Raw genomic sequence first — 12,230 nt, 5'->3', positions numbered from 1 at the left:
ACCTTATCCAGAGAAGCAGCAGCGCCAGAGATGGAGGCAGAGATGGGGGCATGGAGAGGAGGAACGGCTGAGGACTCTAGATTCATCAACTAAGAAGAGAAGGACTAAGAACTGGTGGCGAGGAGCAGACTTGCAGAATGTGCACTTTGGAGATGTAAATTATTACATATGCCTGAGTGGGTTTTTTTGTTTGTGTGTTTTTTAAAAAGCTAAAGTGGATAGAGAGAAATACTTTTAACTGATGGTATATGGAGGAGATTATAATCAATGTGATAAAACAAGTTATATGAATTGTTGAATGTGAAACTGATGATGTGCCCTGTAAACTTTCACTCAATCCACAATAAAAACCTTAAAAAACAAACAAACAAAAATTATTAAAGATTGGGAGACTTTATAAAGTAATAGAACAAAATGTGTGGTGGAAATTAGGAGACATGACATTGAATATGTTGGGAGGGTGAAGGGGGTGTTTGAGCTCAGACATGCAGAATGAGAAGGCTCAAAGAAGAGAGTTTGGAGCAGAGAAGAACACCAGTGAAGCGTCTAGATTGTTCTCTGAGAATCCTTTTATGTTGCTGTTATTAAGTATCATTGAGTTGGTTCTGACTCATAGTGACCCTACAGAGGATTTCCAAGGAGCAGCTGGTGGATTTAAACTACCGACCTTATGTTTCACAGTCCAGTGCTGATCCTACAGTGCCACTCCAGGAGTCTCCGAGGATACTACGGAACTTTTCTGTCTCTTGGAGATCATCATCTTTATTCCTCTTCACTCTTACTCAGTTCATTAAGAAAAAAGCATTTTCTAGAAGTCCTAAGTAGAAACTGCACAAGGATCTGCAAGGGAAGCTTTGAAATAAAGAAGTGTCCTTCAAATGTAATCGTTCAGTCTCTTTTCTTATAAACATTAGACATGACTAGTTTAAGAGCATGAGGATCAAGCCATGAGGACTCTGTGGGACAGAGCTGTTCCCTTACCAGAATTAACCTCCGCTCTAAGTTCTCCTTTCAGCACAATTTCTCACAGGCTTCCCTGCCAGAAAATGGAAGGCAATCTTGTCATCTACACTAATTATATGGGTTCAGTTATTTGAGCTCCCAAAATTTGTTTGACCTGAAGATTGAGAAAATTTAAAGAACAATTTGTTTTGGTTGTGGCTGCTGAGGGGGAGGCAGAAAGGAGGTTCCTGAATGCTAAATTGTGGTGACTTTGAAATACCAGCTGGGCTTTGGTGGGACAGAAGCTGGTACGCCTTTGCCACTCGGACCTGTGTCTGTCAATGCAATGCGAGGTGATGTGACTAGACACCAATTAGGCAGCGTGCACACGAGTTGGTTCTTTTCCCAGTTAGCGGTAACCATAGAGCGTCATGCACCTCTTCAAACATGACAAGCGGCACACAAGTCATTGCCTTCGTTAATGCATATCAGGGCTGACAGGCAGTGAGTTATGGCAGATGCGGGAGAAGCGGAAAACACAATTGGCTTCAGAAACAGCACTGTGGAGGATGAAAGCGACTCCACGTTTGGACCAGGTGAAAAGAGCAGACACAATTTAAGTTTATTACTGCCCCAAAGCATGAACTCAGAAGGTGTCTGCAAACATCCTGGACCTCTCCAGGGACTCATTGGTCCAGGAAGAGTTGTGACAATTTTAGAGACTCCACAAGCTGAACTGTCTAGTGCAGAGACTGAATGGCATTACAAGAGTCCTAGAGAACATGGAAAGTTGTAGTCTTCAGAGATTTTACCAAACTGAGAGTGTTCTGACGAACAAACCAAAAAATATGCAGAAATGTAAGGGTGGCTTTCCTGGGTACCAGCTCTGGCCCATTAAAATGCATTATTTGTGTTTGTTTATTGTAAATCATAATCCTTGGAGAATAAAAGCATAAACATGCATCCTATTGAATGATATTTTACCATACCCACTCACTGCTAGACTGATCTAAATTGATGTCACTTCATGCATCTTTGTAGCCTAAGATTATTGGCAGCTCACATTTCCTAAAAGATCCCCAAACTCCTCAACTTAGAACATTCTTCAATTCATACCTCCCTGTGCAAACTTCTTATGGCATCAGATTTTACAGGTACACTAGGCTCTATGGGATAATGCACTGGACCAAAAGGTCAGTTTAAACCACAAGACTTGTGCTTCAAACTCATCAGTGGCTCCATGCAAACCCTATAAATGGTCGCTATGAAACAAAACCGACTCAATGGCACTTAACAACAACAAAATCCTCTTTTGGACTACAATATGCCATCTACTGTGAAATGTTGTGCTGCAAAGGGAAATAATTCTGACAATGTTCTTCAAGAGATATTTTTTAAGCCAGGATAAAACAATATATTCAGTGGTGGGGGTGGTGTGCTGTGGAGTCAGTTCCAACTCATAGCTACTTTGTATAGGGTTTCTGAGGTTATAAATCTTTACATGAACAGAATGCCTCATCTTTATTCTCCAGAGATAAAGGCATATTTGAACTGCTGACCTTTCCATTAGCAGCTTAGCTCATAATCCACTATGCCACCAGGGCTACTTAATATATGCAATATGATATCATTATTAAAATAATAATAATAATACTACATGGAGTCCTGGTGTGACTGTAGGATAAGAACTGGACTGCTAATGAGAAAGCTGGTGATTGAAACCTACCAGCTACTCCTAGGAAACCCTAGGCAGGGTTGCTATGAGTCAGAACTGCCTTGACAACAATGCATTGCTGATATAAACTTACATAGATGTAGTCTAGTACCAGTGAGCAATAATGGGGCCTAAGAGTTCCATACAACCCATTCCCATCAAGTTGATTTCAATTGATAACAATCCCATAAGCTATAGCAGAACTGCCCCATAGTGTATCCACAGCTACAATCTTTACCCACACAAATTGCCACACTGTTCTCCCACGGAGCAGTTGGTGGGTTTTAACCACTGACCTTTTGGTTAGTAGGTAAGCATTTAACCACTTCGCCACCAGGACTCTTTCAGAATTCCATAGACTCCACAAATATCCCACTGAAACAACACTCACAGAAAGAAAAAGAAAAGTGATTTATGTAGGCAACCAAAAATGACTTGTTGATTTAAAGAAAGGCTAGTTTATGGCATGTCCTTCCTTATTTTCAGGAAAATGTCTATCCCTATTCTGGCACTGCAGGGTAATGTGCTGAACTGCAAGGTCGGCTTGAACCACAAGTTCAGTGGTTCAAGCTCACCATCCTCTCCTCAGAAACCCTACTCAGGGTCGCAGTGGGTTGGGACTGACTTGACAGCACTTAACAATAACAATCTCTATGTAGACTGAGCAATAAAGGGTTTAACTTGAGTTAGACAATAGCTGAAACTCCAAATTCAAATGCAAAAACTCAGCTGATGGGAACAGTATTTGTGACTGGAGGAAGTACAACTGTGATTGCCTGGAGGAAGTACAACTCTGCATTCTCCTCCATCACCATTCCTTAAGTGTGTCTCTGAGCTACACATTCTACAACTCTGCATTCTCCTCCGTCACCATTCCCTAGTGTGTCCTACAATGTCCAGTGAAGAAAGAATTCTTTGGTCAACCAGTTTTGACAAATTCTGTATATTATTTACCCCTATTAAAAATTCATCATTCACAATAGTGTATATAAAGTAACTTCTGAAAATTTCTGAAATAAAGAAAACAAAATTAATTTACCAATCCAGAATTTCCCATATCTGTTAGGTAAAGAGCCCTTTCCTTATAAAATCCTAAGTCACACACTCTGGAAAAAAGAGCTCCAGCTCATGCCAAACCTACTCCTACTTGATGTCCAATCACCAAAAACACAGTTCTTGTTGTCTTGCCCATTCTACACACAACTCTGTGAAGTACAATTACTGACCTGAAATCCTTCCTGATGTACTTTGAAACATGTTATTTTGTTTAATTGGATAAATTAATGCAAAACATTTACATTAAACATATAAAGAATCAATAAGTATTAGCTATTGCTATGAGCCAGGCACAGCATTAACTGAGATAGTTTCATATTAGCAAAGACAACCCTCCAAATAACCTGATGGAATGCTACTGTTCCCAATTAATGATGTGGAGAAGTGTAAGTAGGAACACCCATAGCCTTGCCTAAGGTATTAGTTGCCTGGTTTCCATTAACTCTGTCTGCCCTGACTCATGGTGAGCCTGTGTGCCAAAGAAGAACTATGCTTCATGGGATTTCCAACAGCTGTTTTTTTTTAAAGTAGATTGCCAGGACTTTCGTCCTAGGCACCTGTAGAGTAGATTTGAGCCTTCAACTTTCTTGTTAGCAGTTGAATCTTAATCCTTAATCCTACTCAGGTCTGCCTGACCTAAAATAACGTAGCAAGTAAATTGCAAAGCTTGTATTCAAATCCAAAAAACTTGGTTCTGGGTGTCACACTGTTTACTAGAAGGGAAACATTATATGTAAGATGCCCCTCAAGGCAGCTCTTGGTTCTTTCTAGATCAAAAATAAGTTGACTCTAAACATAAATTTTATAGATGCTGAGTTTATTATTATTATTATTCACCATTGTTTGTTGTTAAGTTTCATCGAGTCAGTTCTGACTCATAGCGATCATACATAGTGTTTCTGAAGAGGAGCTGGTGGGTTTGAACCACTGACCTTGGGGTTAGCAGTCTAGTGCTTATTCTACAGCACCACACCAGGAGTGTTACTATTATTGTTGTGTTGCATTGGGACAGTTCCGACTCATTCGTTGTTGTTGTTGTTATGTGCCGTGGAGTCGGTTCCGACTCATAGTGACCCTGTACAGGCGCTGAAAAGTTGGTAGGACTCCTAGCAGCCTTATGCACTCCAGAATGAAACACTGCTGGGGCCTGCGCCAATCTGACCATTGTTGCTGTGCTCAAGCCAGGTGCTGCTGACACGATGCCAATCCATTTAGCTGAGGTCTTCCTCTTTTCCTCTGACTCTCTACTTTATCAAGCATGATGTCCTTCTGCAAGGACTGGCCCACCCCAATTATATGTTTAAAGTATGAAAGATGACATCTAGTCATCCTGGCTTACAAGGAGCATTCTGGCTGTACTTATTCTAACACAGATTAGTTTATTCTTTTGGCAGTGCATGGAACTTTTAATATTCACTTCCAATACCACAACTGAAATAATTCTTCTATGGTCTTCCTTATTCACTGGGCAACATTTACATGCACATGAAGTTATTGAAAATACCCTGACTGGATAATTTTTAGCATTATTCAATATTTTGCCCATGTTGTTAAGTGCCGTCGAGTTGCTTCTGACTCATAGTGACCCTGTGAGTGTTTCCAAGGAGCAGCTGATGAGCTTGAACCAACTGCTCAGCTCTATTACCTTCTCATTTCTTGCATTTGCTTTACCATCTCTACATTGGAGAGTACATTTCAGAGCCTCTTCTGACATCCATGTTGGCCTTTTTCTTCTTTCCTGTCTTCTTAGAGATCTTTTGTTTCCTTTCTGTAGGATCTTGGTGTCATCCCACAACTCTTCTGGTCTTCAGTCATTAATGTCATCAAACCTGTTCTTGAGATGATCTCTAGTTTCATGTGGGACATATTCAAGGCTATATTTTCACTATTGAGGGTTATTTTCATTTTCTTCAGCTTCAGTCTGAAATTGCATATGAGCAAAGGATGGTCTGTTCCACCATATGAACCTGACTTTGTTTTTGCTGATGATATGGAGCTTTACCAATGTATCTTTCCACAGATGTAGTTAATTTGATTTATGTGTATTTCATCTGGTGAGGTCCATGTGTACAGTAGTCTCTTACGTTGTTTAAAAATAAGTATTTAGAATGAAGAAGTCATTGGTCTTGCAAAATTCTATCATGCGATCCCCAGCATCATTTCTATCGCCAAAGCCAAACATTCCAACTACTCATCCTTCCTCTTTGTTTCCAACCATTATACTCCAATTGCTAGTAATTATTAATACATCTTGATTGTGATGTTTGATCAATTTCAGACTGCAGAAGTTGGTAGAATTCTTCAGTTTTATCATCACTGCTTTCAGTGGATGGTGCGTAAATATGAATAATAGTGGTATTAATTGGTCTTCCTTGTAGGCATAAGACTGTTATGGCATATGGAAGAAGTTGGTAGAATTCTTCAATTTCATCATCACTGGCTTTAGTGGTTGGTGCATACATTTAAATAATAGTGGTATTAACTGGTCTTCCTTGTAGACATATGGATATTATCCTATCACAGACAGCATCGTATTTTAAGATATTTTGTGTTGTACTTCATAAGAGTTCTTGAAATGTTCTTTTTGATGATGAATGTAATGCCATTACTCTTCAATTTGTCATTCCGGCATAGTAAACCGTAAGACTGTCAGATTCAAAATGGCCAATACCAGTCCATTTCAGATCACTAATGACTAGGGAGTATATGTTTATGTGTTCCATTTCATTTTTGACATCTTCTAATTTTACAAGATTCATGCTTCGTACATTCTATGTTCTGATTTCAAATGGATATTTACAGCTGTTTCTCTTCATTTTGAGTTATGCCCCATCAGCAAAAGAAAGACCCAAAGGCTTTACACCATTCATGTCATCGTGGTCAACTCTATTTTGAGGAAGCAGGTATTCCCCAGTCATATTTTGAGTGCCTTCAAACCTGAGTGGCTCATCATCTGGCACTGTATCTGACAATATTCTGGTGCTCTTCATCCTGTTTTGATATTCACTCTTCTGATACTAACAGTGTTCCAGTGCTATTCATAAGGTTTTCACCAACGAAATATTCAAAAGTAGTTTGTCTCTCCTTCTTCCTAGTCTGTGTTAGTCTGAAAGTTCAACTCAAACCTATCCGCTATGTGTGACACTGCTGGTATTTACAATACTGGTGGCAAACCTTACACAATTACAGCAACAGCGAGACCTCCACAGTATGACAAACTGACAGACAAGTGGTGGTTCCAATTCACAGCGACCTTATGTAGGGTTTCCAAGGAGCGGCTGGTGTGTTAAACCTTCAGTCTTCTAGATAGCAGTCCAGTGCCACACCAAGACTAGGAGTTATAAAATAGCTGTGTTTTCAACTTTTCATTAGTGTTCAAATGTCTATCATTCAAAATGGCCTAGGAAATATAGAAGATTCCAAGAGATACCTACTATGGGTCAACATCATATTGGTTTCATTTGATAGTGTTCTTATTTTCCCTTTGCCTCATTTTGTTTCTCATCCATTTTAATGCATTTTTATTGTTCTCCCAAGAATATGCTATATAAATAAGATGGAAGAGGAGAAACATATTGCATCTCTAGCATTTCCTATACAGTCCTAAACTGCCACAAACCTTTTCTCTCCAACTGCATCATCATAAAATATCATTAAGGAAATGTGTTAAAATCGAGTTCCAGTAATAAACATACTTTCTTTACTAGAGAGCTTTAACCCTAGCCAGCCAATTAGCATACAGTGCATTGCACAGGAGAAAATTTGTCAAAACCCAATTTGTCATCAACAGATAAGTAAAAGGTGGTTAATGTAAATTGCATTTCCAAAATTCATTCCACTCTGCACCTTCCTGGAAGGATCTTGAGATTGCAATCTAAAGATTGCAATGAGAGTGAGTAACGTGGCAGCCACTTTCCATTTATGTGAGCATCTTTCTCCAGCAAGCACTTTGCAGTTGTCCTATTTACTCCTCCTCATTACACTTGTTTGGTTGCTCTGGTGTGTTACAAAGGCATCAAAAGCTGAGCAACCATTATTAGCAGCTCCCCAGAGCACATTACGGAACTATGTTAAGAGAACTGGTCCAAGCCATTCTCGTGCAAGTACTGTGTGTCCCTGTGAAGCAGGACCTCCATTTCAAAGGTGGGAAGCTTTGGGCTGTCTGATCTTATCAAAATCTGAGTCACTGATCTGGGAAACAGTATGGCAGATGACTGCTTGGTCTATTTGTTTGGGTTATTTGGACAACATTCAATCTATCAGTTAGTGGGTAAGCCATTAATTCCTCATATTTATTGAATATCTACTATATGCTAGGTGGTGGTGTGGCACTGTAGGATTACTAACCACTGTTGCTAACCACTGGATTGCTAACCACAATGTTGGTTGTTCAAACCTACCAGCTACTCCTTGGAAACCCTATACAGGGTCACTATGAGTCAGAACTGCCTTAACAGCACTTAACAACAACTTTCTAGGCACTGGAGATACAATGGTTAACAACAGATATAATTCTTATCCTCCTAGAACTTACAGTCTAGTGAAAAATATTTTTAAAAGATACATAAATAAAACTGTCAGTCATGAGTGTTGCAAAGGGAGCAACTCAGGAAATGACATCCTGGGAATTCTGGGGTGGATAAGAGGGTGGAGACATACTTTCAATAAAGTTACAGAAAAAAAAGCTCTGTGAAGAGGTGACATTTAAACTAAGATGAGGCAGATAAGACGTCAACAGTGAAGAAACAAATAATTGGAAGAGAAACAGCAAGACACTGAAGTAGATAAAAAGTCTTAAAGAATGGTGAGCCAGGAGGAGGGAGTAGGCAGGCAGTAAGAAAGGCAGCCAGAACCACGTGACACAGGAATTTGTAAGCTGGGGGTATTACATGAAATGTCCATTCTAAGGGTTGTTAGAAGTCATTGACATTTTAAGTAAATATAAGATTACTTTTCCTCTGGAGTTCAGTGTCCAGCAACCACCCAAGAACATTCCAAAGAAGTGTTTGAGCTATGTGTAGCGAGGTTAGTTAGGGTTCATGGATTCAACTAGATTACACAAGTCAGCCGTGGTGATGTAGTGGCTTACCCGTTGGGTTGCTAACAGCAAAATCAGTAGTTTGAAGCCACTAGATGCTCTGTGGGAGAAAGATGGGGCTTTCTGCTCCCATAAAAATTTACAGCTTCAGAGATACTATATAGGGTCACTATGTGTCAGAACCAACTCAATGGCACACAACCACCATCACCTAGTCTGTCTTTGCCTGGAAGCTCCATTGAAACCTGTCCACCATGGATGACCATACATGGTGATATCATTTCTAATATCATACCAAAAAACAAAATCCAAACCCATTGTGGTAAAGTCCGTTCTGACTCACAGTGGCCCTGTAGACCAGACTAGAACCCCCCTGTGGGGTTTTCAAAGCTATGAATCTTTTCAGAAGCAAATTGCCACAACTTTCTCCTGCAGATGGCTGCTGGTGTATTGGACCTGTTGACCTTTCAGTTACCAGGCAATCACTTTAGCCAAAGTGCTACCAGGGTCCCTTTGTAATATCAAAACAACATGAAATCTACAAACTACAGAAGGGTGGTGGGTCTGGTACTTTGAAGATGCTTTGTAGGTAAACAGGGTCTTTCCATCTTTCCCCTTTCTCTCTAACAAACCATTTCATTTCAAGGACTGTGCTGGTTGTTCCCATCAGAGCCTGTGCTCCCTACTTCTGTTGTCTATGGTCCTTCAACCACAGGAGTTCCTCTAAATCATCCAGACACCTCAGAACGCCCACTGTAGGTCCTGTTACTACCCTATTGTTGTTGTCAGGTGCTGTCTTGTGAGTTCCAACTCATTACAACCTTTTGCACAAAAGAACACAACTCTGCCCGGTGTTGCATCATCCTCATATTTGTTGTTATACTTGAGCCCATTGCTGCTTCCCTTGTGCCAATCCATAGCATTGGGGGTCTGCCTCTTTTCTGCTGACCTACTACTTTAGCAAGCATGAGGTCCTTCTCCAGAGACTGGTCTCTCATGATAACAAGTCCAACACATGAGAGACAAAGTCTCACCATCCTGGCATCCTAGGAGCACTCTAGAAGTATATTTCCCAGCACAGATTTGTTTGTTCTTCTAAAAACCATGGCACTTTCAAAATTCTTCTTAAACACCATAACTCAAATGCATCAATTTTCCTACTGTCTCCTTATTCACTGTCCAACTTTCACATGCATATGAGGCTATTGAAAACACCATGGTATGGGTGAGGTGCACCTTAGTCCTCAACTGATAGGTTTGTTCTTGAAAATTTTAAAGAGGTCTGTGCAGCAGGTTTGCCTAATGCAATGTGCTGTTTGGTTTCTTGACTGCTGCTTCTATGAATGTTGATTGTAGATCCAAGCAAAAGGAAGTCTTTGACAACTTCAGTCTTTTCTCCATTTATCATGATATCATTTGTTGTTCGAGTTGTGAGGATTCTTGCTTTCTTTACATTGACATGTGACCCATACCCAAGGCTGTGGTCTTTGATCTTCATTAAAGTGTTTTAAGTCTTCTTTGGTTCTAGCAAGCAAGGTTGTAAAACTTGTATATAACAGGTTGTTAATGATACTTCCTCCAATCCTGATGCTTTGTAATCCAGTTTCTCGAATTATTTGCTCAGCATACAAATTTAATAAGTATGGTGAAAGGATGTAACCCTGATGTACACCTCTTCTGATTTTAAACTATTCAACATTCCCTTGTTTTATCTGAATGCTGCCTCTTGGTCTATGTACGAGTTCCTCATGAGCACAATTAAGTGTCCTATAGTGCCCATTCTTTGCAATGTTACCCATAGCTTGTCATGATCCACACAATCAAATGCCTTTGCATAGTCAATAAAGCATAAGTAAACATCTTTCTGGCATTTTCTGCTTTCAGTTAAGATCCATCTGACTCCAGCAATGTCTGCAAATAATTTGAGTTAAACTGTTGCCTATATCAACACTCCTTTTTATAAAGCACAACTGTGTTAAATATTGCACTGTTGTACAGAAGAAACGCATAAAGATTCATTCTGCTTAGGATAACTATCTGCTACATCTCACTTTGTATACATATTATGTTACATGGTTTTAAGATGAGTTTACATACAGTTGTGTGACATTTGTTTAACTTGTCTTTTGAAGGCATTTTTCATCCTTCTATATATCAATCGTTTTAATGACAATAATTATTAACAGGTTGATGTTTCATAGTTTAATTCTTATTTAAGAAATGCATATGCATGTTTGTTTCAGCAGCATATATACTAAAATTGGAACAATACTAAGAAGTTTAGCATAGCCTCTGTGCAAGGATGACATGTAAATTCGTGAAGCATTCCATATTTTTAAGCTGTTGGGTGGAGAGTGAATTTGCAGAATTCCTGGAGGCAAGTGTGAGTGGAAACGTGGCGTACCAGAGTCTTTGGGACACAGAAGGAGCAGTGCTGAGAGGACAATTTATTGTAGTGAATGCACACATCCAGGGGGAAGAGGGAACCAAGGTCAACACAATGGCACATCATCTCTAACAACTGGAAGCAGACCAGAAGGGTGGACCTACAGTTAACAGAGGAAAATAAATGATGGGGATTGGAGCAAAAGTGGACTAGATAGAGAACAGAAATCTATGGAAAGAATCAGCGAGATGGGAGGCTGGTTCTTTAAGGGGATTACTGAAGTTGACAGAACATTCACAGACCTAGTGGGGGAAGGGAGGGAGCAGACACATATAACATACATGCGAAACCACATATGTGATGTCATAATGGAACCAATGGAAATAGAAAGGATAATAACAAAATACTATGAAGAGTTGTACTCCAACAAATTTGAAAATATAAGGAGATGGATATATTTATTGAAAAACACAAGCTACCTAAACTTACAAAGAATGAAGTAGAAAACTTGTACAGATCTATAACAAAAGAAGAAATTGATCAGGTCATCAAAGAACTCCCAACCAAAAAAAGTCCAGACCCAGATGGCTTCATTGGTGAGTTATAACCAACATTCAGGGGAGAGCTGCCCCCAATTCTACTCAAATTATTCCAGAGTATAGAAAAGGATGGAAAACTTTCTAATATATTTTATGAAGCAAGCATAACCACCATACCAAAACCAAGGAAGGACATCACTAAGAAAGAAAATTATAGACCAATATCCTTCATGAGCATAAATATAAAAATTCTCAACAAAATCCTAGCCAACAACACATGGAAAAAAAATAATAGAGCATGACCAATTGGGATTCATATCAGGGATGCAAGGATGGTTCAATATTAGAAAAACAATCAATGTAATCCACCATACAAGTGAAAAACTAAATAAATAAAGGAAAAGAACCACATGATCATATCGATTGATGCAGAAAAGTCTTTTAACAAAATCCAAAATCCATACCTGATAAAAACACTCAACAAAGTAGGAATTGAAGGGAAATTCCTCAACATAATTAAGAGTATATATACAAAACCAGAGGCGTTCTGATAGC

The sequence above is a fragment of the Chrysochloris asiatica genome, unplaced genomic scaffold (assembly GCF_000296735.1).
Source record: "Chrysochloris asiatica unplaced genomic scaffold, ChrAsi1.0 scaffold00003, whole genome shotgun sequence".
In the NCBI taxonomy this organism is placed as follows: Eukaryota; Metazoa; Chordata; class Mammalia; order Afrosoricida; family Chrysochloridae; genus Chrysochloris; species Chrysochloris asiatica.
The sequence above is the reverse complement of the archived record's forward strand: the minus strand, read 5'-3'. Positions refer to the sequence as shown.